Here is a 20,426-nt window from a genome sequence, read left to right on the forward strand (position 1 = left end):
TGACCTGGTCTAGGTGACAGTTATGTTAATTCGATTAAATTTATTTCGGCACACAAATCAGAATAACATTTTTATACATTATGATGGTGGTTTGTCATAAAATTATGTTGAGTAATATCCGAATAAGGCTGGAATAATTTTGTTATAAAAAAATATGTCATTTCAGATCTATGCAACAATAATAAAACCGTACCCAACCGGATATCATGCGATCCGGGTATTTGAAAATCCGGGTATCATAGTAAAATTTGGCCGTAAAAGTACACGAAGCAGCCATCTACCCTGCTCACTCACATTGTCCCGTAAGGACCCTATAAACCGTATCGAGATCAGACCCTTGCTATATGATTTTTTTATTTTCACTTAATTTACCATCGCAGGCGGCGAGACTTCATAAAAATATACTTAATATACTAGCTTTGGGTTATTTTAATTTCAAAATTATCTTTCTAGAGTTATCGTCTTTTTTATTACAAGATTTTTTTTGTTCTTAAATTTTGTAAGAAAATTTTATCACATTTACTATTTTCAGTCGAGCTTATATTTTTGAATAAAATGTATAATATAATGGCGATATACTTAGCTGAACCCACATTATCTTCTCTGTACGACACAAAGGTTGACTTTTAAATTATGTTCTATCTAAGCACAATAAGCACATTCTAATGCAATAAAGTATACATAAATAAATAAATTCTACTAATCCTTTAAATATTTTAAATGTGAAAGTTTGTGAGGATGTATGTATAGATGTGTTTGTTTTTCTTTCACGCAAAATCTACTGGACGGCCAAAAATTCCCAAGGGAGCAAAACCCCGGGCGCAACTAGTATAGACATTGTCGTACAGATAAATACAAACAATATAAACTTGCTTTTAGCATTTCTCAGACCACCAACATCCAAAACATTTCTACGCAAATAGACAAAGACGAAGTGACATATCTGTCCCAGGCAATCAAAAATTAACAAATTAGTATGCATGTAATTAAACCGGTGTCATGTGGAATTAATTAATCGCCGAGTTAACGCCTTCGTAAACTTGAGACGGCATCAAGATTCATCGGCATGCATTGCAGCCGGCACTGAGTAAAGATATTCGGACAAAAATGGCGCCTTTTTTATACTATTGCAGCAGAAAATACAGTCTTGTTTCGTAGATTTTTCACACAAGTCAAATCCATTTTTAAATCATTACTTAGTCAAATCTACAATGGAACCTGAACAACACAGGAATCATCATTTTAGACTTAAGTTTAAAAAATGTTTCAGTTGATAAAACCCGGAATTCTATACAGATATACGGACAAAAACTAGGTACTAGTTCCGCTTGGGGTCACCATTCCCCTAACCGTAGTTGCTGCTGTTCTAGATTATATACCCGTGTACCAAATTTCATCGCAAACCATCCAGTACAATTTGCGTAATTAAGTAAAATAGGTACATATCCTCACACACTACTAACATCCAAACTTTCAAATTACAATTGTACCAATTGCTGAATCTCTAGTAATATCTTTACTCATGGTCCCCTTATTGTGAGGCTGGTAATTAAAGCAGTAACGAGACACTGCGGCTCGGAGTAAACACGCTGTCTCCTCAAAATGGCTGCTCTGGTGTTAACCGCTACTGGCATTCTTTTTTCTTTCTTTTTTTACCCGTGGCCATTTATATTTGGATTTACTATTTTATTTCAACAGTTAATTATTATTATTTTTAGGTTTTTTTTTAACTTTTAGATGAAATGCTTGTACAACTAACCCTGTGATCAAAATAGAAAACTTTCAAAAGTTCTTCTACCACAGTGCATATCTCAATGTCACTTTACTTTTTAATTTTATGGCTCCATCATTTATACACGATACCTTTGGAGGACTTGTCATTGTCAATGTCAAAACACCAAATGCTAGTGCTGTGCTCTGGCGTTATAACGTATTTTTTTAAATTTTGAATGTATGTACTTAGCGATAAAAATGAATGGAACGTCCAACGTCCTTGGAAAAACAAATAAAATGAGCTGAAAAATATGATGACAAATGTAAAATATGCTTAAGGCATTATCTTGAAAAATACTCTGTATACATGTGAAGAAATTTGTTTAGGCGCTATGTCGCGTTGCTGGGTAAAAGTGTCCTTTTTTGTTCTTCCATAATTCTCTTGCTTTACCAGCTAAAGCCAGAAATTAGTTAGCTCAAAAATGCCTGAAAATCCATGCTTTCAACAGATTCCATTTAAATAATAAACAGAGCACGGTGTCGTATCGCAACTAATTGGCCGCCTGTCTGTCTGTCCGGCATTCCTCGCGAGCCGGCGTCGACTCCAAGTAATTAGGGGATTTTTAATCTAAGCTATATTAACTTACAACTGATACATTTATTTACCGGTACCACTAGTCAAAACAGTATATACTTTATCGACATTATAATTTAACATATAATCGAAATATTATAGCTATAGAAAGAGCGTTGTTTTGTCATTACATATACTGTCCGAGACGTATCGTTTGGTTGTAATATATTTATGGGCGAAGCGACCATATTTTCCTCAAAACAAAAGAAAATCTGCGGGCCGTCCAGCGAGGACCAAACGTCTATTATCACATTCCTAATGAAAACATACTACAGTTTTACGACACTCCTTGCTTATTGAACAGCGATTTGATCAAACCTGACCTATTTACACAACTACTCTCAGTTAACTCAAAATAAACCTTACTCCTTTGTCATAGGAAGTAGAGTAGATGTGGATGTAAGTTGGCAGGATAGATACGGCCAAATTTAAGGGTCAGGGGTTCACATCTCATAAACAATCATGAAAGAATCGTAGATGTCGTCCTGTGAATGTTGTGTCGGCCTACTGACTCTGACCTTTATTTTGTAACGATGTCTGTTTGTTTATGTATTTGGTAGCTCTTGCGGTTTTGTAGGTACACGAGTAAAAAAATAATTGTTTTTTTGTTCGTGAAGGTATTTTGGGATAACTGTGTAGTTTGGTGATTCTCCACACTCCTCAAGCAACCTCTATACCGAACTTGTATTTCTTTCTACTAGTAGTAATGTTACAGTAATGTGATTACTTACTATCAATTTATGCATTAACCTCTAACACAGACTTAAAAAAAATGTTTTAAAAAGAGTAGACCGCATTTTCGGAATGTGATTAATTTAAATTTGTGTAATTGTTGAGTATCTACTGTTGCGATACATTCGTCTATTGTGTCTTTTAATTTATGTATGTATTTATTCAAAATTTAATTACCAAATTGGTACAAAGGGCTAACTTAATACAAAGAGCTAAAACCATTTAATTTTCATTCAACAAAATCACAAAAAGATTCAGAACAATCGGAAAGATAAATTAAAAGAAGTAGAACTTGAATTTTGACAATGAGAGTTTACATTTTCATGCAAGTAGCAATTTATGGCGGATCCAGTCCCGCCGTCGCCTGCGCAATGTGAACAGTCAGACATAAATCTATACTTATTTAAATAAAAAGCTATTTGTGGCTGCCACTCGGACGTGCGTGATCAACTCGTGCACGCTGATCAAATGTCAATGCGGTAAAACGATTAGTTGATGACGTCATTCAATTGGTGATGATTCTAGAATATTAAGTCGCTTATTGTCTAGTCTAGTTTTCAAATTCAATATTTTTTATTCAACTTATGATGATTACTCTTATTTACGTCAAAAATTGACTAAATGTTGGCACCAGTCAACTATGACGTTAAGTTTAACCTGCGTGCTACCGTCGTTTAGATACAATGGAGTACTTCGCGTTTTTCATGCAGATATAAGTTAACGTCAAAATTGACTGGTGCAACCATGGTGCAACGCACCCGGCGACTTTTAAAGCGCAGGTGAAGAAGGAGCTTCAACATACTACTATCAACCTGTAATCTACAATAACTTTACATACATTTTAACATACTAGGTAAGTACTCTCACGATTAGTGTGGAACAATGAGTGATTCAACAATGAGTGTGGAATAAAAATAGGGATTAGTTTGTTCAAATCCGAGAGCAACACGTCCCAATGCGATCTCGAAATATCTGTTTTTTTTTCTCAATCCAACCTTTTTATTATATAAATGTATTTCCGCTTCAAAAGTCGCACCCAATCATCCACCATCAAGACCCTTAGCGCAGAGCCGGTAAATATGAAATTTGGCTAGAAATTGATACGACGGCGACACCGCCTGTCGGTAATAGATCCGGACATTTTGCCCGAATCCTAAATTCAATTTGGACATGCGACATGGCAGCTGACGTGGGTCGCAATATTGGGTTGTTCGGAATTTGGTTTTTGGTAAGAAGTTGTTTTAAGTTGTAGCCAAGATATGTTGTCTTTTGGTCGAAAGCTGCAGGTTCAAATCTATTTGTCCCCAAGATTCCTTTTAAAGCACTTTACTCCACCGTTGTTTGTGTTGATTTCTTGTTTTAGTTATTAATGTGTTCATTTTTGTATAATACAACGCTACAAGTTGATTGTAGTTTTGTCAGAAAATAATCAACTAAGTGTAAAAGAAAAATATTCCTTTTATGTCAGGAAAGCTTGTATGTGTAGAATCTTAGTAACGAGCAAGTACTTCGATCTTTCAGCACAATATACACTTTCTATCATCCATACTGTACGGTCCGGTCCGGCAGGAAGCGATCCGTCTGCCGGACAGGTTAATGGTCGGTTGTTTGTCTTAAATCTGATATCAATGGAGCCATCCCAAGGATGAAGAATGGTTCTACATGCTCTATTAAAAACATAACCTCTATAGCCAAAAAACTTGATATGGACATGGGCGGTTAGTTTGTTTATTCATATCGAATGCTATTTGACTACAATTCTTTGAAATCGACCTACATGCTCTTATATCTCAATTCTATTAAATATAATCCATATCGTTATCACGAAATCGATAACACAACCATTTTCCAGCAAATCCAACAAATAGTCGACGCAGTATGCATTTGTAAACGCTATAACGATTCCGATCATCGTCTCACGCGATCTATATCGATTCGATTGTATCGAATACCCGAGTCAACGTTCCGCAGTCCATTTCCATCCAGTCGATAAACCTGTCAAATATAACTGGCCAGTTGGTTGATTAAACAAAAGAAGAACACAAAGTAATAGTACCTCTATAATTTTGGTGTCAAAGTTGGGTTTAGCTTGTTATTTGGTGAGGTAGTTGAGATGTTATGGTGTTGTTATGGGTTTGTGGAGGTGTGGAAATAACAAACCAGTGGTTGTTGAATGTAAACTGTGGACTCAATCACATGGCTCCTGAACGCGGGTGGCTAGATTCAACATCGTTCGGAAATGACATGGTATTTTTACTTGATTTATGGTCATGCATTGAACGAGTTTATGTACTTTGGTATTATAATCATGTTACTAACGACACTATAGATTGTACATATGTGTAACTAATTCTTAAAACAGGAATCGGAATAATTTAATATCATTATTATCGTGGTGGCCACATGAGAAATGCCTCTACGACTGGCAGAAGCCGCCAAAAAGTATGCGCAATTGCTACTGCAACAAACTGATCCGTCATAGACGGTATGCCAATGGTATGACGTCTAAATATGATGACGGCCGTGCGAAATGGAAGATTAACAATAAAGAGAAAAATTGATTATTTTTCACTTTATCTAAATCCCGATATTTTATCATTTGGTGTATGGAGAAGACAACGGCATATCACTCCGTTAATATTAACAAGAAAGTCGTTGGGTTTGACCCTCAGCCCTCAGCCACGAAGTAAACAATTGTAAGGAAAGAATCTTCTGATTGATCCCGTCGACTTTGGACCCTGACTGCGTCCCAGTCTTCCCACAGTTAACCAATAGCTGTCACCGGCTCCTCCAATCAGGAGTGATGGATCACTCTGTGGACGGAACTACGTGCCCGTGTGGCTCACGTACTTGATACCGTACTGCGTAATTTCAACTACTTTTACAGTCTTTTGTTACATTGTGTTGACTTAATTACTTCAATGGATCAGTGGGCGAAGTGCGGGTTAGCATTTCACTTCTCACCATCGAATCGATTCGAAGTGAGACGCAGCGAAACAATCACATTGCGCCATTGTGACGCAACGATAACCACACAATGTCATTGGAATTTTCGAATCGATTCGATGGTGAAAAGTGAAATTGCCATAGAATGAGCAAGCCTTTGTTACAGTAACAAAAAGGTATATTTATGGTTAGGTAGGCTATATTTCTTTTCTTTTTACTTCAGAATCACCCTAGATCAAAATTGTAAAACAGTAAAGTCACACACTACAATGAATTATTAACAAACACGGTTACGTGCCCAGCGATGTTTGCGCAGATGACACACGGAATCGAACCGCCGCCGCCGACCCGCCACATTTGACTCGCGTCGAGAAACAGAAAGTAACGAAACCCTATTGTTTTTTCATCTAAAGTTACAAAATTTAAAGTAGTTCGTACTTTTCGTGTTAAGCCTCAGAAGGTAAAAATGTAACCCTTGTAGAATCACTTGGTTGTTCGTCGCTACAGTATAATCGGTTAAGTGATTTGAATCTATCTCCGGATTTAGAGTTCAGAGCCGCCATTTTAAATTAGATTTTTTTATTTAGAACTTTTGACAAATGTGTCTGTATGCCATTAATACGAGTATAGCCATATAAATACGTATTATGTTGTGGGCAGTAACGAGCCAGTTAACACAATCAGCAATCAGCACAGCGCCGGACGGCCGGATGCAGGATGCAAGACACATGCAAACAGTCGTTAGCCGATCAGATCAATCTTGGTAAAGCATCAGCTGATGAAGGCGCATTTCGGAAGATATTTGCACGTCACATATACACTTGCAAAGTGATTGGACTTTAACTTGGGAAGGACGATATAAATTGATAAAAATGAGATGGCGCGCAACCTTGTCTCGCCCCCGCCGAATATGAGCCCTCCATATGTTCAAATTCAAAATTCTTTTTTCAATTTAGGATGATACACATCACTTATTAAGATCAAAAAATTACTAAATTAATTATAAAAATTACTAAGTACTTAAATATACTAAGTCTACTGCCAACTTTCAAAGCGCAGGTGAAGAAGAAGCGGCGGAACTAACTTCACCGCAGCCTTTTCTCCAAAAAGATGTCAATTAACAAATGTAGGTCTTATACTGGATGTTGGTTGTGTGGATGTGGATGTGGTATGAGACGCTTAAGAAACAATAGCATGGGCAGCTGATATGCGTAATAACATTCTCAAAGAGGGTTTTGTCAGTCAAGCGGTATGTTTTAAAATTACAGTTGAATCTTCAAAATTTTAAGTGTTATTTTTCACGCTGAGCCCGTGCTACGCATCGTCACAGCCGCGAATGAGAACACGCGAGGATGAGAAACAGAAACTGAGACTGTCGCATTGTTTGTAAAACTTTAAACTGTTTCAATGATAAAACGGTCATTATAAGAAAATGACAAAATTAATCATATCTAATAATATTTAATAATAAATACTAATGTAATTTCAGAACGACCACTGCTGAGAAGAAAAGCCGAAAGAAACTTATTTGAACAATGTTGGTCCCTATAACTCCAGAAGAGCTCACCATTATTTTTTTCTAATAGTAAAATGAGTAAAATACATAAAGTACATGATCAAAAAGTATACTTACATTAACAAGTTTTGCTACTTGCACGGTTGCGTGGAAATACAAACACATACATACATAGGAATACCTATTTAATTAGTTATTATATACCATTGATCGTAAAATGATTGTGATGGATCATTTCCATAAACATATCGCGACAATTGTACGAAGCTATTTCGTAATGTAATGACTAAATTTTCAAGTATTAATGTTAAGTGCGTGGAATTAAGATGTGGACTGTGACTGGACGTTAAATGATGGATCGCACGCGCGTGATCCATCTTAGTTGACGGCGTTGATTGGCCACGAAAGGGTAACATTATTGGGAGAAATTGATGTCTTTTATGAAATGTGACTGTTATGATGTATTCATGTTCATAAACGTGAATAAATCTAAAATATTGGTGTACATTTTAATAAAATTATGCATGACTTGACGTACTTTATTATTGGTAAAAAACACCTCCAAAATTTCAGACTCCGATCGCGCTTCTCTTAGCTATGATTCAAAGTTGAGGGTTCTGTAAAGCCCATTTAAAATATTTAGATATATTCTTACGTTTTATAAATAGATGTCCCACTGTCGCGTCTGTCTGTATAACGCGATAAAATACAGGTAATTTTTTAATTGACAAATAGATTTAAAGGAATTTAAAATATTTTAACCCTTCTGGAAGCAATTACATTCTTGTGGGTGCATCAAAACGGCATTAAAACAAGACGACGGACACCTTAGCTGCAATGTTACATCCGTCCGCACACACCGCTCTATATATAGATAGCCGCAGCATCCGCCTGCAGTACAAACCAGGGGCAGTTTACCTAAACACCGCGGTTATAAGCAGAGTGCAACTTTGAGACATTCGTTTAGGATTCAAAATCAAATGCTAGAAAGTATTTTCGAAGACTGATTTACTTTTAAACGAAACACAGTGCAAAATATATTAACACCAAAACCACTAACGAATATATATTCGTTATAGAAGTACTTATTCAGTTATAGAAGTCTGTCTTCGTGGCACACCAACTGGTATGATCTACTGTCTTAGGTATATTAACCTTAGATCGGTCTTAGAAGCGTGTTTACTGTGGCATTTTATTGGGAAATCAAACATCAAGTTATACATTTTTTTTTGTAGTCTATAGGTGTTCCGCTGCTGGACAAAGACCTCCCCTTTACATCACCATAATCATAATACATACGCAATTAAAATAGGATCAATTTAAGTTAATAAAATTGTTGTGGTGAATATATTGTTCTCAAAACATCGACTGGAATGAAACAACTTTAATAGCACCTTGCTAGGCTCCGGCCAAATACCGTTTAGAGCACACATTTCACAAAACACTTCACACAGGAAACTAACAGACCATAAACTAAATCATCAAATCACCTTCGAATTAATGAATCAGTAAATCACCGGACTACAGTCCGGTGATTTACAGGTCCGGTCGGTATACTGGAGCAGCACTATGAAAATTGATCGAACTAACGTAATAACATCGCATTGGCAAAGCATCGCTAGAAAAAATTGTACTATGAAAATAACGGAATAAGGTGATCGGTAGAACAAAAATCGCAGTATGAAAGTTCCGAAGACACAGAGAACTCAACTTGATACGGTCATATCTGATTCGTAAATTCGTCTTATCTTTTTGTAAACGTCATGATGTTTACGTGCATACACAAGAAAAAGTAAATTCAGGACACCTGAATACAAACGTGCTCTTTTATTAACCGTTAGCAATTCTTTACGTCTCGTTGTCTCCAGGAATCCGTCTCCGTCTCGTAAAGTGGGGTCGACAATTTGATAAAATGAGCGATAAATCCACGTTTATTTGCAGACATCTAAATAGCCAGCGAATAACGTCGTTGCTAAATAAATAACTAGAAAATAAATTTCTTAAAGTAAGCATACTTTCTAAACATTTTTTAAACGCAGAAAATAGGCAAAGTACAGCATTTTGTTTAAACGACAGCGGCGCGCAGGTTACACATTTGACTGGTGAACTCACTCTAATATGATTAAAATGATATTGTCAAATTAACAGTTTTGAAACATCATGGAAATTCACTGAATAACAACTGCGAATTACAAATGCAAATAAAATTTAATTTGCCAGGACAAATAACCGCAGTCATTGAAAGTCTTGTCGTCCACTCGCGACGCGTCGCGCGTGGCGCAGAGCAACACAAATCGCGATTGTAAACGGGTGAAATGACAACAACAACTTCTTATTCTGGAATAATAAAAAATAAACGAACCAACGTTGCCGTTTTCAAAATAACATTTTTCGAAGATAAACTTGTACTTAACGGAAACGGTAAAAAATGAAACATGGTTAAAGGCTGAAGTTATGTTAAGTCTGATTGGCGACATGTCTTTAACAACTGAATTATTTATATCTGTTCTAAATTTCATCAAAATCCTTCTAGTTATTTATCCGTGAAAGCGTATCGACAGATTTTCGCATTTGTAATTTTTAATTACCATAATTTATTACTTGTTTACAGAATAATGCCGCGTGTGATTCACACATTCTCTCAAAATGGCATCGCGTTATTCCCGAAACAAAAACACTTCAGCGCCACCATAAATACGCACTGACTAATATTAATTGCACATGTGCTGAACTTTGTAAGGTCGCGAGTTGAATTGCTTAATTTGTATAGCGATCAAGTGTAACATTTCTATGTAGGGAATCCATCTAATAGTAGTAGTGAATGAACAAAACCATAGACGACAGTAAGGGTGGGTAGCATAAGTCCCGCGCCGCCGCCGGCGTATAGACAAAATGGTGTCACTACTTTGTGTTTTTCTGCGCAGGTTAATGTTAGCGTCAAAGTTTACTAGTGCAACCTAAGTTGTTAAATTATTCTATAAAAACGTTGGAGATCTTTTTAACAATTCCTAGTTTAACCACCTAAAGGTTGTCATATTTATAATCAATATGTGCAATGAGGTTTCTGTGTTTTGTATTGTACCTACTCTTTATACCTGCCCCTAGTTTTGCAATCTAAATTCTAAATTCCTGACATTATTAAAAAATAATGACACGGACTTAGAATTTAGATGAGATGAGTGACATTATTACAAAATAAAATTTTTGTATTTTATTTTTTTCACAAACTGACACAAAAGAGCATTCATAAACAACAATATAACGATAACACAATAACGGCTTTACGTTACAATTCACTCGTTATTTAACGGTTTAACGTTTCAATTCACGAATAATTAATTTCGACATCCGGTCATAACAATGAATGTATTATGCCCCGGTGTTAAATCTAATCCAGCAAATCCGCACCCGGGTTGCGGCGACAGGGCCGGATAAAGAAAGTGTCAAGAGTGTGTTGTGTGCGGGGTAAATGACGCGTCGCCGTTGGCAGGGTTAAATGTTTTACTCGGGAAATTTTTTTCAATATGTGTTAATATTTTTTATTTATTAATTATTATGTTAATATGTGTGAATACATATAGAGGGAAAGAAATGTTCTGTGTTCTGTTCAACGAATAAGCAAGATATTGTAGTGTTAAACCACTTTTTTTAAACTGCCAATATATTGATCTATTTTTAACGAAGACAAACTCCTAAACCTCAGACAAAATTTTTAAACGACTTAGGTAATCAAATGTATTTTTGTATAATTCCAGTTTTACGATAAAATACCTATACCACAAAATTGTGGCTTCGCTATAATCAAAGTCGCGCCTAATCCTGTATTGAATGAAACCTTCAACAAAGAAGCGAACAGAGCGTAGGGACATGAATGGGCTGTAATGCGCCAATTGTTCGCAGTGCGATGGGTTGCCGCTTGCCGCGTCACAATATTTTGACGAGACCCTTCTTAGGAAATCGGTAGGGTTAGCGACTTGATGTTATTTTTACAAGATATTACTTGACAATATCGTTCGTTTGTTTGTCTCTGTTCATTTTTTCAGTTGATGAATAGCAAACTCTTCAAAGCAACTTTCAACTCTACTGAAAAAATTTAAATCAAAATACATAACCTAAATTTTTTTATAAATTTAGTCGTGAAGATTATTGCTCCTTGTTTGTGCGACTTGTTTTGTCCTTTAAAGTGAACGTGTTATACTGAGCTTCACGGCACGAGCCTGTAGAATTTTCATTAAAAATACATACTCACGAAAAAATAAATACCAAGAAATTATTACGATAAGCTAGTCATTTTTAAGAATCAGACAAAAATTTAAAGGTCAACATACATAGTGGACCTCCTCTGTGTTTAACTGCACGGGACTAAAATTACTGTTAATATTTAATGCATCAACATCTGTCAAGGTAAAACTTATATAAGATATTCAATTGGCAGCCCTATCAGAGCGAATAATTTAACGTGTGATTTGTGCATTAAATCGAGTGTGAACGAGTCAAAGGGAATTTTGGGCTCCAGGGCTGGCAAAAGACGATCAGATGACAAGAAATATTGTTAGAGTACATTGTATTGATGATTGAATTTCAATAGATTCAAGTTGTATCAAATTATCAATTCTTTCCTTAAGAATGAGCAGGAAAATCGTTGTCAACGTGATATTCGCCGTCCGCCCATCGATATTGTACTAACGTGCTATATAATACGATATTAATTTTATAGTTAACTAACGACCCGACCCGACTTCGCTCTGGTAAAAACATAATAAATTATACACCTAAACCTTCCTCAGGAATCACTTTATCTATTTGTGAAAACCGCATAAAAGCCGTGCTGAAGTTTTTGAGTTTATCGCGAACAGACAGACGCGGTAGAGGACATTGTAAGGATTAATTAGATGTGATATCACATAATAGAATAAATAAAAGATATTGTAGATTATAGTATATTGTAGATTATATATTACAGTCTCTTTATAATTTATGGAAAACTTAACAATAGCCGGTGAGATGCACCGTCAACTTTGACGTAGATTTCAACGTGCGTGCCGCAAAAGAAAGGTTTGGAAAGCATCGAGATCATACCGCCATCTATTCCTTGTCATTTCTCTGTAACGTGGACCACTCTTGGGGACTTTTGTTTAAGAATTAAAATTAATTAATATATATACTTATATGTATTACGTATATAATATTTTTTTGCATTGGGTCACATTGTATATTGTTTACTGATTTCACTGTATTGCAACGTCTTCAAAACATATTTTAATCTTTCATAATCGATACATCGAATTTTCATGTACATTTTAGTAAAAAGCAATATCTATAAGCCTGTATCAATAATAAACATGCAGTCTAAATTTTCATACATCTACGGTGTGACCCCATTTAACATGGAAAATATGAACCTTCCTGAAAATCAGGTCTTTATTACTCACCGCCACTCAAGTGCGCACTTACTCCAGTTCATTTTAATTTCGTTAAAACACCCTGCTAATGTGAGGAGGCCTTTGTCGGCATTCAGAGGTTAATCTTGTAAATACAATTCATAATGTACAGTTTTTCTTCCATAAAATCACAGTACAATGTGGTAGAGCTGTTACAATACCGATATTTCCAATTTGACAATTTATGTGTCTCTAAGTATTCGAGAATTCCCGCCTTTTTAGAAATTAAAATTGCGATCCGAGAACTTAATAATGCAACTAAATATCCATAAATATCTTTATTTAAATCACTTAGATGATAAATATTTATATACTTATTTCACATCAAAATTGTTTTTAATTTGCTTCTTATATTTGCTACTTTTTTTAGCAAAACCTAAACTCATAAATGCAATTAAATACCACAGTGACTGATGAATCTATCAACGGGTGCAATCACGGTGCATGCCAAATGTACAATCGCATCGCTGTCGATGCAGCATGCGGCTCTCGGCTGCAGTTAGCGCGTTAACGACCTTACACACAGACACAATGAAACATGTAGTTATTCATTTTAGATTCCGTATGTATTAATTATTATTCCGGTCGGCAACGCGCGTGTGAAACCCTTGGTGTTGGTATAGGCTGCGGTAACCACTCTCCATCAAGTGGGCAGCATGCCTGTTTGCTTGTTCAGTAGTATAAAAAGGCGGTAATCCAAAAGTTAGATACACAATTTCGCGGACATAAAGGCTTGGAACTTGGTAATTATCCTCAAAGATAAGGTCAAGATTCTTTATTCGACTTAGCATGATATATGCATATCACTTATTAACGTCATAAATTTACTTTGCGTCTTTTAGATAAAATGGCGTACTTTGCGTAAAGTTGACTGGTTCAACACAGTCTATTGTCTGCTTCTAACTTCAGTAATTAGACAGAGCACACACACCACGTGGGAAGCTACTTCCGGTGTTATGTTTTACAGTATTCAGTCTATGGCTTTAGGAGACCACTACCGCGTTTGGTGGATAGTCGTCTTTATGATGCGGTCGGGTAACGACATTTACTGAGGTTAGAATGTTATAAGGTAAACAGACAGTCAATTAACAGCTTGTTCATCATAATCATTGAATCGCAAAAATATTAACATATTTTTGCGATGGAATGATGATGATTTGTAAGGACACGGGTGGATTTTTAGTTAGATAAAGTATTTTGGGAGATGTTGGAGCCAGTAGTGGAACTTAATAAAGATATTTGTTTTTACAGGTGGACATTTTAAATTTTTTGATATTGTTTCAGATCGCAGATAAACTCGCGAGATTCTAACTCCATTTAGGTAAGTTTCAATTGAGTTAAATAAATCTCGATGATTCCCAGGAGGAGGTTTATGCCCAGCAGTGGGTCACGGAGGGCTGCCAACATAAAGTTATGATTTCCTAGAAGTGCGCCAAGCCAAGGTTCAGCGTAAAAAATGAACAATTAAAACTTTGAAGACTAGGCTGAGATTTTAAAAACCGACCGCTACCTGTCAACCCTCATTGGGAATTATGCTATTGTCTATCAGCTACCACAGCTATGTGTGTCCCATAGTCACCTCGTACAACATCCACGTCGGATATGAAGTGGTTCTATTCTAGGACGGAAACACACGCCACATTTAATTAGTTTCACAATAGTGTTGACGATATCAGTAGCATATTTTTAACCTGTGGAAAGATCTTTGTCTCATCTATCAACAGAAAGCTGGACAGTTAAATTCAAGACTTCACAAGATTTAGGTTTACCACTATATAAAATCACACGATATCTATTATACAACATTCTGCTGGAGCCGCGTGCTTGTCACACGTTTACAATAAATATTATATCTACCGCATTTTTATGAATAAATTATTATTATTATTATTTGTATCTCCTTTTGGGATTCACGGCACTAAGTCCGGTTCTTTGAGAGGCTTGCGTGGGGATATGGATCCAACACGTAGAGGCCCTTTGGAGAATTTTGATGTTGTTTATTATTATTATTAATATATTATTAGAGGACAAACCACACAGATTGAGCTAGCCCCAAAGTAAGTTCGAAACTTGTGTTATGGGATGCTAACTCAACGGTACTATATTTTATAACAAATACATATATAGATAAACATCCAAGACCCGGGCCAGTCAGAAAAAGATCGTTTTCCATCATAACCCGACCGGGTATCGAACCCGGGACCTCTCGGTTCAGTGGCAAGAACTTTACCACTGCGCCACCAAGGTCGTCAAAGAAAATCAATCTTTAAAGAAATATTCCTGCCGTCTGACCGTAATTTCATTTCTCAACCAGAATAAACCACTACGAATTCATCAGTATATAATATAATTTACATAATAATTCATTAGATATTTAGCTCAATGCAATAAAGAAAAAAATAAATAAAGGATATATTCTTATATAAATATAAATAGACAAGACAGATAAAACATATAACAATAAAGTTGTTTTATCTGTCTTGTCTATTTATAAATAGACAAGACAGATAAAACAACTTTATTGTTTTATATATTTTTATATACGAATATTGTTAAAATTTAAATATGACAACATTATTATTACCTGGAACGTATTATACGTTCAAACCGCAATTGGAAATTCAAAACAATATATATTCGACCAAACGTAACTTAAACTTTTCTAACTCTTGTTTTTAAACAAGAGTCGTTTGTCAAAGAAGTTAGAGATCGCAGAGTGGCCGGACCCGCTTGCAAATCAGGCTCATGTCAGTGACGTCACGAGCCTCAGGGCGACGTGAGACCAACTAGCGAAACAATCGTATCTGTTGCAGACGAGAGTGGGCGAAACACGTCCTTTTGTCAAAGATTATTTTTTTGCAGAAGGACGTCTTCATCTGATCATAGTTGAGATGATTCGTTTATTTATAAAATCATCTCACCTTTCTCAGAAATCACACTATCTATTAAAAAATCTCGCATCAAAATCAGCGAGAAGAGACTTTGTTTTATACTATGTAAAAGGCAAATTTTAAGCTCTTTATACCTTCTGACAGAGTGATGTGAGATTACTACGGTGCTATATTGATATTTTTGTTATTACACTTGGTATTTTTGTTATTTTTGTTATTATATATTATACTTGGAAAAATTATAAAGCAGGAGTACTATCTTTCTCTTTCTTTCATCTGAACTTGTTCGCGTTTGAAGTGCCTGTGTGTGATTTTATGATTGACCCTCTGCTCGACGTCAGTCCTCTTTAGCAATACTTTTATATATCAACTTTCAAGGCATAACATCTTGATCTGAAGATTCTGATTGAACTGAAATTGGACTTTGAAAATGTGGACATGATGAAAAAAGAAACTAAAAATGATACCCCTGTGCTTGGTACTTTTTCATGCTACTGGGCAGACAAATGTGCATGCGTCCCACCTAATTACTCTATGACAAAGGTGGGTGTAAATATGCAAGCTGTATATGCAAGTCAGAATGCAGCTGATAGGACGATGGTGGGAGGCAGGCAGTGTCGCCAGATAATATACGACCTCTATGAATCAAGCGCCGGGGGACCGTAGGCGATGTGCTAGTAAAAATAGTTGCACGGTTGCACCTTTGAATTTCGAATAGCCACAAGAATACTTTATTTTTTATTATATTCTGTCACGGAAATCTGTTAAATTATGCCAGTTACATTCCAACCATAGATGAAAAAAAAACTAAGTTTAGTTTTAGTTAAACTGACGAGGTATCCCTCGAAGCGCACTTGTTTTGAGCGCACTCGTCGATGCGCAGCAAAATTGTTCTTCGAACCGCACCAAAAAGTTGCTCTTAGAGGAATACTAAAAATATTTAGATTTGGTTTTTCGAAGCGCATAACTTCGGTGCGCTTCGACGGGTGCGCTCAAAACAAGTGCGCTTCGAGGAATACCTCAAACTGACGATATCTACGACACGACATTGGAGAAACGAGTCTGCGACCTTTTGGAAGCCCGGTAATGCTTCTGCGTTACCCAGGAGAGTAACGGTGATCACTTACCATCAGGTGACCATCAGAAATTATAACATTATTGTACTTTTATATGGTAAATAAATAAAATAAACGTCTGTATTTTTTATTGAAATTGGAGATTATTAATTTTTTTTACGATTTATTATATGTATTGATTTATAAATAAAATTCTTGCCCATAGTAAGCACAATGTCATTCAAGTACAATGCGTCGTGACCATGCGAATGATTACTATGCAGACACAAGTAAAACCCTGAGCTATGGCTTCCCCTCATCACAATGCACTCCACACCAGCTCTTGTTTAAACCAAATCGATGTTGTATCAGCTGTTTTGTATGCTGCGGACGTTTGGCGACGACCAGACGAAATTCCCGATAAACTTGTGCGTATGAATTGATTTGCGAATGGTTAGGGCGCTTGCTGTGAATTTAAATTGTTATTGATCCAAGAAGGAAAAACTTCAGAAATATATTACAAAGAATTCATTTGGAAATAATTCGTGTTAATATAGATGCGTCGATCACGTTAACATGTATTTTACACATTCATTTTAATCTAATTCATTTATGCATGCTTGTTCGTTCGAAGATTGATTCAGAGCTGACAACGCTCTTGTGACAATCCCGATTATTGCAGGTGTCTCCAGGCTGCGGTGACCATGCACCATTAGGTAAAAAAGAACAGAAGAACATATTAAAAGGTCATTTCCTAAAAATTACAAACATTGCCTGATGTTGACAAACGTTGCCTGATGTTGACAAACGTTGCCTGATGTTGACAAACGTTGCCTGATGTTGACAAACGTTGCCTGATGGAAGGTGTGAGCCATCTTTCCACATTTCGCATCTTAAGATAAATATCAAAGTATGATGCGCAAAAAACATCTTTATCACTATACGCAATATCTTATGATTATTACTAGCGGCCCGTCCCTGCTTCGCTCAGGTAAAACCTTAATAAATTATACACCTTAACCTTCCTCAGGAATCAAACTATATATAAGTAAAACCCGCATCAAAATCCGTTGCGTAGTTTTAAAGATGTAAGTATACATAGGGATACAGGGACAGAGAAAGCGACTTTGTTTTATACTATGTAGTGAAGTGATTTTGATTTCGTATGCCTTGCGATTGCAACGCTATGAATGGCTAGGTATCTTTGGGTATCGGTGGGAAACTGTATCTTTTATCAACAAGAAGTGGACAATCAAGCGCCATACCTTAACACCTACAACGGTAGCCATATCAGACTCCCTTCATGCCGCTGCCCACGCGCAAGTTTATGGTTCCTATTGTGTTCTAGACAATAGATTACGTCTTTGTTGGGATAACCATACATCGCACTCGTAGGGAAATATGCAAGGTATGAATTATAGAGGTAATACAACCGTTTACAATTCCATTCATCTTAACACTTATTTAACTCCCACTAATAAATTATGCGACGTTGGTAAGAGTTTGTGAAGGATGTGTGTTTCTTCTTTGAATAAAAAACTGTTTGACAGATTTTTATGAAATTTGCTGCAGAGATGGCTTAAAATCTGTAATAACAACGGGTACATATTATCTGAAATCTTTGTGGGAGCACATCGTCAGGGCGTTGCTAATATTATATGCAAATGTAATATTAGTATTAATATTATGTATTAATAGGTATTCTGTCATCTGTATCGAATTTCTGTGTTATCATTTATATATTATCATCAACGTCATGTCCTGCTCTGTGCTCCTCAGCTGAGCAATCGAGTTGATCTGGCGCGATCAAGATGTCACACGCACTTAGGGTCGGGAAGTTTGCCTTCGGTAGGTGTTCGGTTACATGCAGAAATTATAGGGCTGTCAGAAAATTACATTTTCTTATTATTTATTTTTTAAATAAAATCATTTTTTAGTGAAAGCGTCATCTATAGTAGTTTGTTAATGCGAATATATAATAAAATATTACGCATTTTGCATGTGAGCTAAAATTTTGCATTACATATACATTCGGCAGTTGTTCTTACTCGGCATGACAAATAAATCACATGTTGATTATATTAATTCAGCAAAGGTGTAAATACATTGCTGAATTAATATAATCAAATTTGAAGATCAATATCTGAATAAATATTTAGATTATATAAATAAATTATATAAATAAGTAATTTTCAACCACAAAATATTATTTTGTGATGGAGTATAATAATTGTAGTCATAATAAACTTCCACTAAATACTCTCATTAATCTACGTAGCTTTTAGAATATAATAATTTATTTGTATAGGACATAAGAAATATATAAAAATATTGTATCCAATTGTTGTAATTGTTGTCACAAAGGTAGAGTCTAATTTCGTGCTAACATTATAAAATAAGGTAATTGTCACAAATAAAAAATCTTATCCTTACATGTTCAGATTTACTCGTTCTTATAAGCAATTTATTTTTTTAACATGTTTTTTGTAATAAAACATTAAACATTTGTGAGAAGTGTCAACCCTAGTTGTCCGAGCGTGTGGCGCCCTGCAGAAACCTGATAAGCGGAATGAAGGGCGCTTTACACCTAATGCACCGACTTCATGGTCTTCGAGTTTCAGCGAACTGACGGATAGACAAATTACTGTGACAGATACCTTAGCGTTTGGGATGCGGTTCTTAATTGTACACGGGTAAAAGCTAATCAATATAAACATAAGATATTGGCAAAGCCACGGGGCTTTGCCGATGTGTCCCGTAAATTAATTCTATTATATAATAATTAAATATATACAAATAAATGTTTAGTTTTTCGCTTATTATTCGATTAATGTGAATTATCATATCACAAGATTACCACTAGACATACGATGTATATCTCTAGAGGTAATCTTGTGCTGATACATGATTTTAAAAAATCACATTTTCACACATATATATATAATATACATCATACAACCTTCGGTAATATCACAGGGTTTCGGTGAGTCGCTAATAGATTCAAGTACTTAAATATTTTAGAATCATTGCTATACATTTCTTGTACTCTTCTGGAGAAAGTTAATTGAGATATAGGGTAATCTTGTCCCATACATGTTATTAATTACTTTTACATATGTACTGGAATCGTCTTAAATAACTTGTGTATTTGTATATATCTCGTATGGACGTCACTATCAGTTACGGCAAAGACAAATTTATTTATGGCAAAGGTCAAAAATATGAAGTTTAGTAGTGACCAGTCTATAAGACCTCTGTTTTGTATCAGTTTCAAGCTTCCTCATAGAGTAACTTAGCAGTATAATTAATTACTAGCTTGGAAATAGCAAACATGAAAGCACTAAAGGTGAGATATCAAAACAAAACTTCTCCCATATACGAAAGATTTTACGTCAATAATAATTTATGTTTATATGGCTTTCTGGGATAAGATAGTCAATTAAATGAACGTTACGCGAAACTACTCAAATGGAAGATGCTACCGTTCAGCGCACCAAT

At 35.7% G+C, this 20,426-nt stretch overlaps 1 long non-coding RNA gene across 1 annotated transcript in view; it reads left to right on the plus strand.

Moving 5' to 3' along the window:
- Positions 1-14,306, plus strand: part of LOC128672925 (uncharacterized) — a 52,300-nt gene extending 37,994 nt beyond the window's left edge. Inside the window, exon 3 of the long non-coding RNA XR_008405009.1 lies at positions 14,267-14,306. This is a non-coding gene — a long non-coding RNA (uncharacterized LOC128672925). The remainder of the gene's footprint in view (positions 1-14,266) is intronic.
- Positions 14,307-20,426: the final 6,120 nt, after the last annotated feature.

This window comes from Plodia interpunctella, chromosome 10, assembly GCF_027563975.2.
Source record: "Plodia interpunctella isolate USDA-ARS_2022_Savannah chromosome 10, ilPloInte3.2, whole genome shotgun sequence".
NCBI lineage: Eukaryota > Metazoa > Arthropoda > Insecta > Lepidoptera > Pyralidae > Plodia > Plodia interpunctella.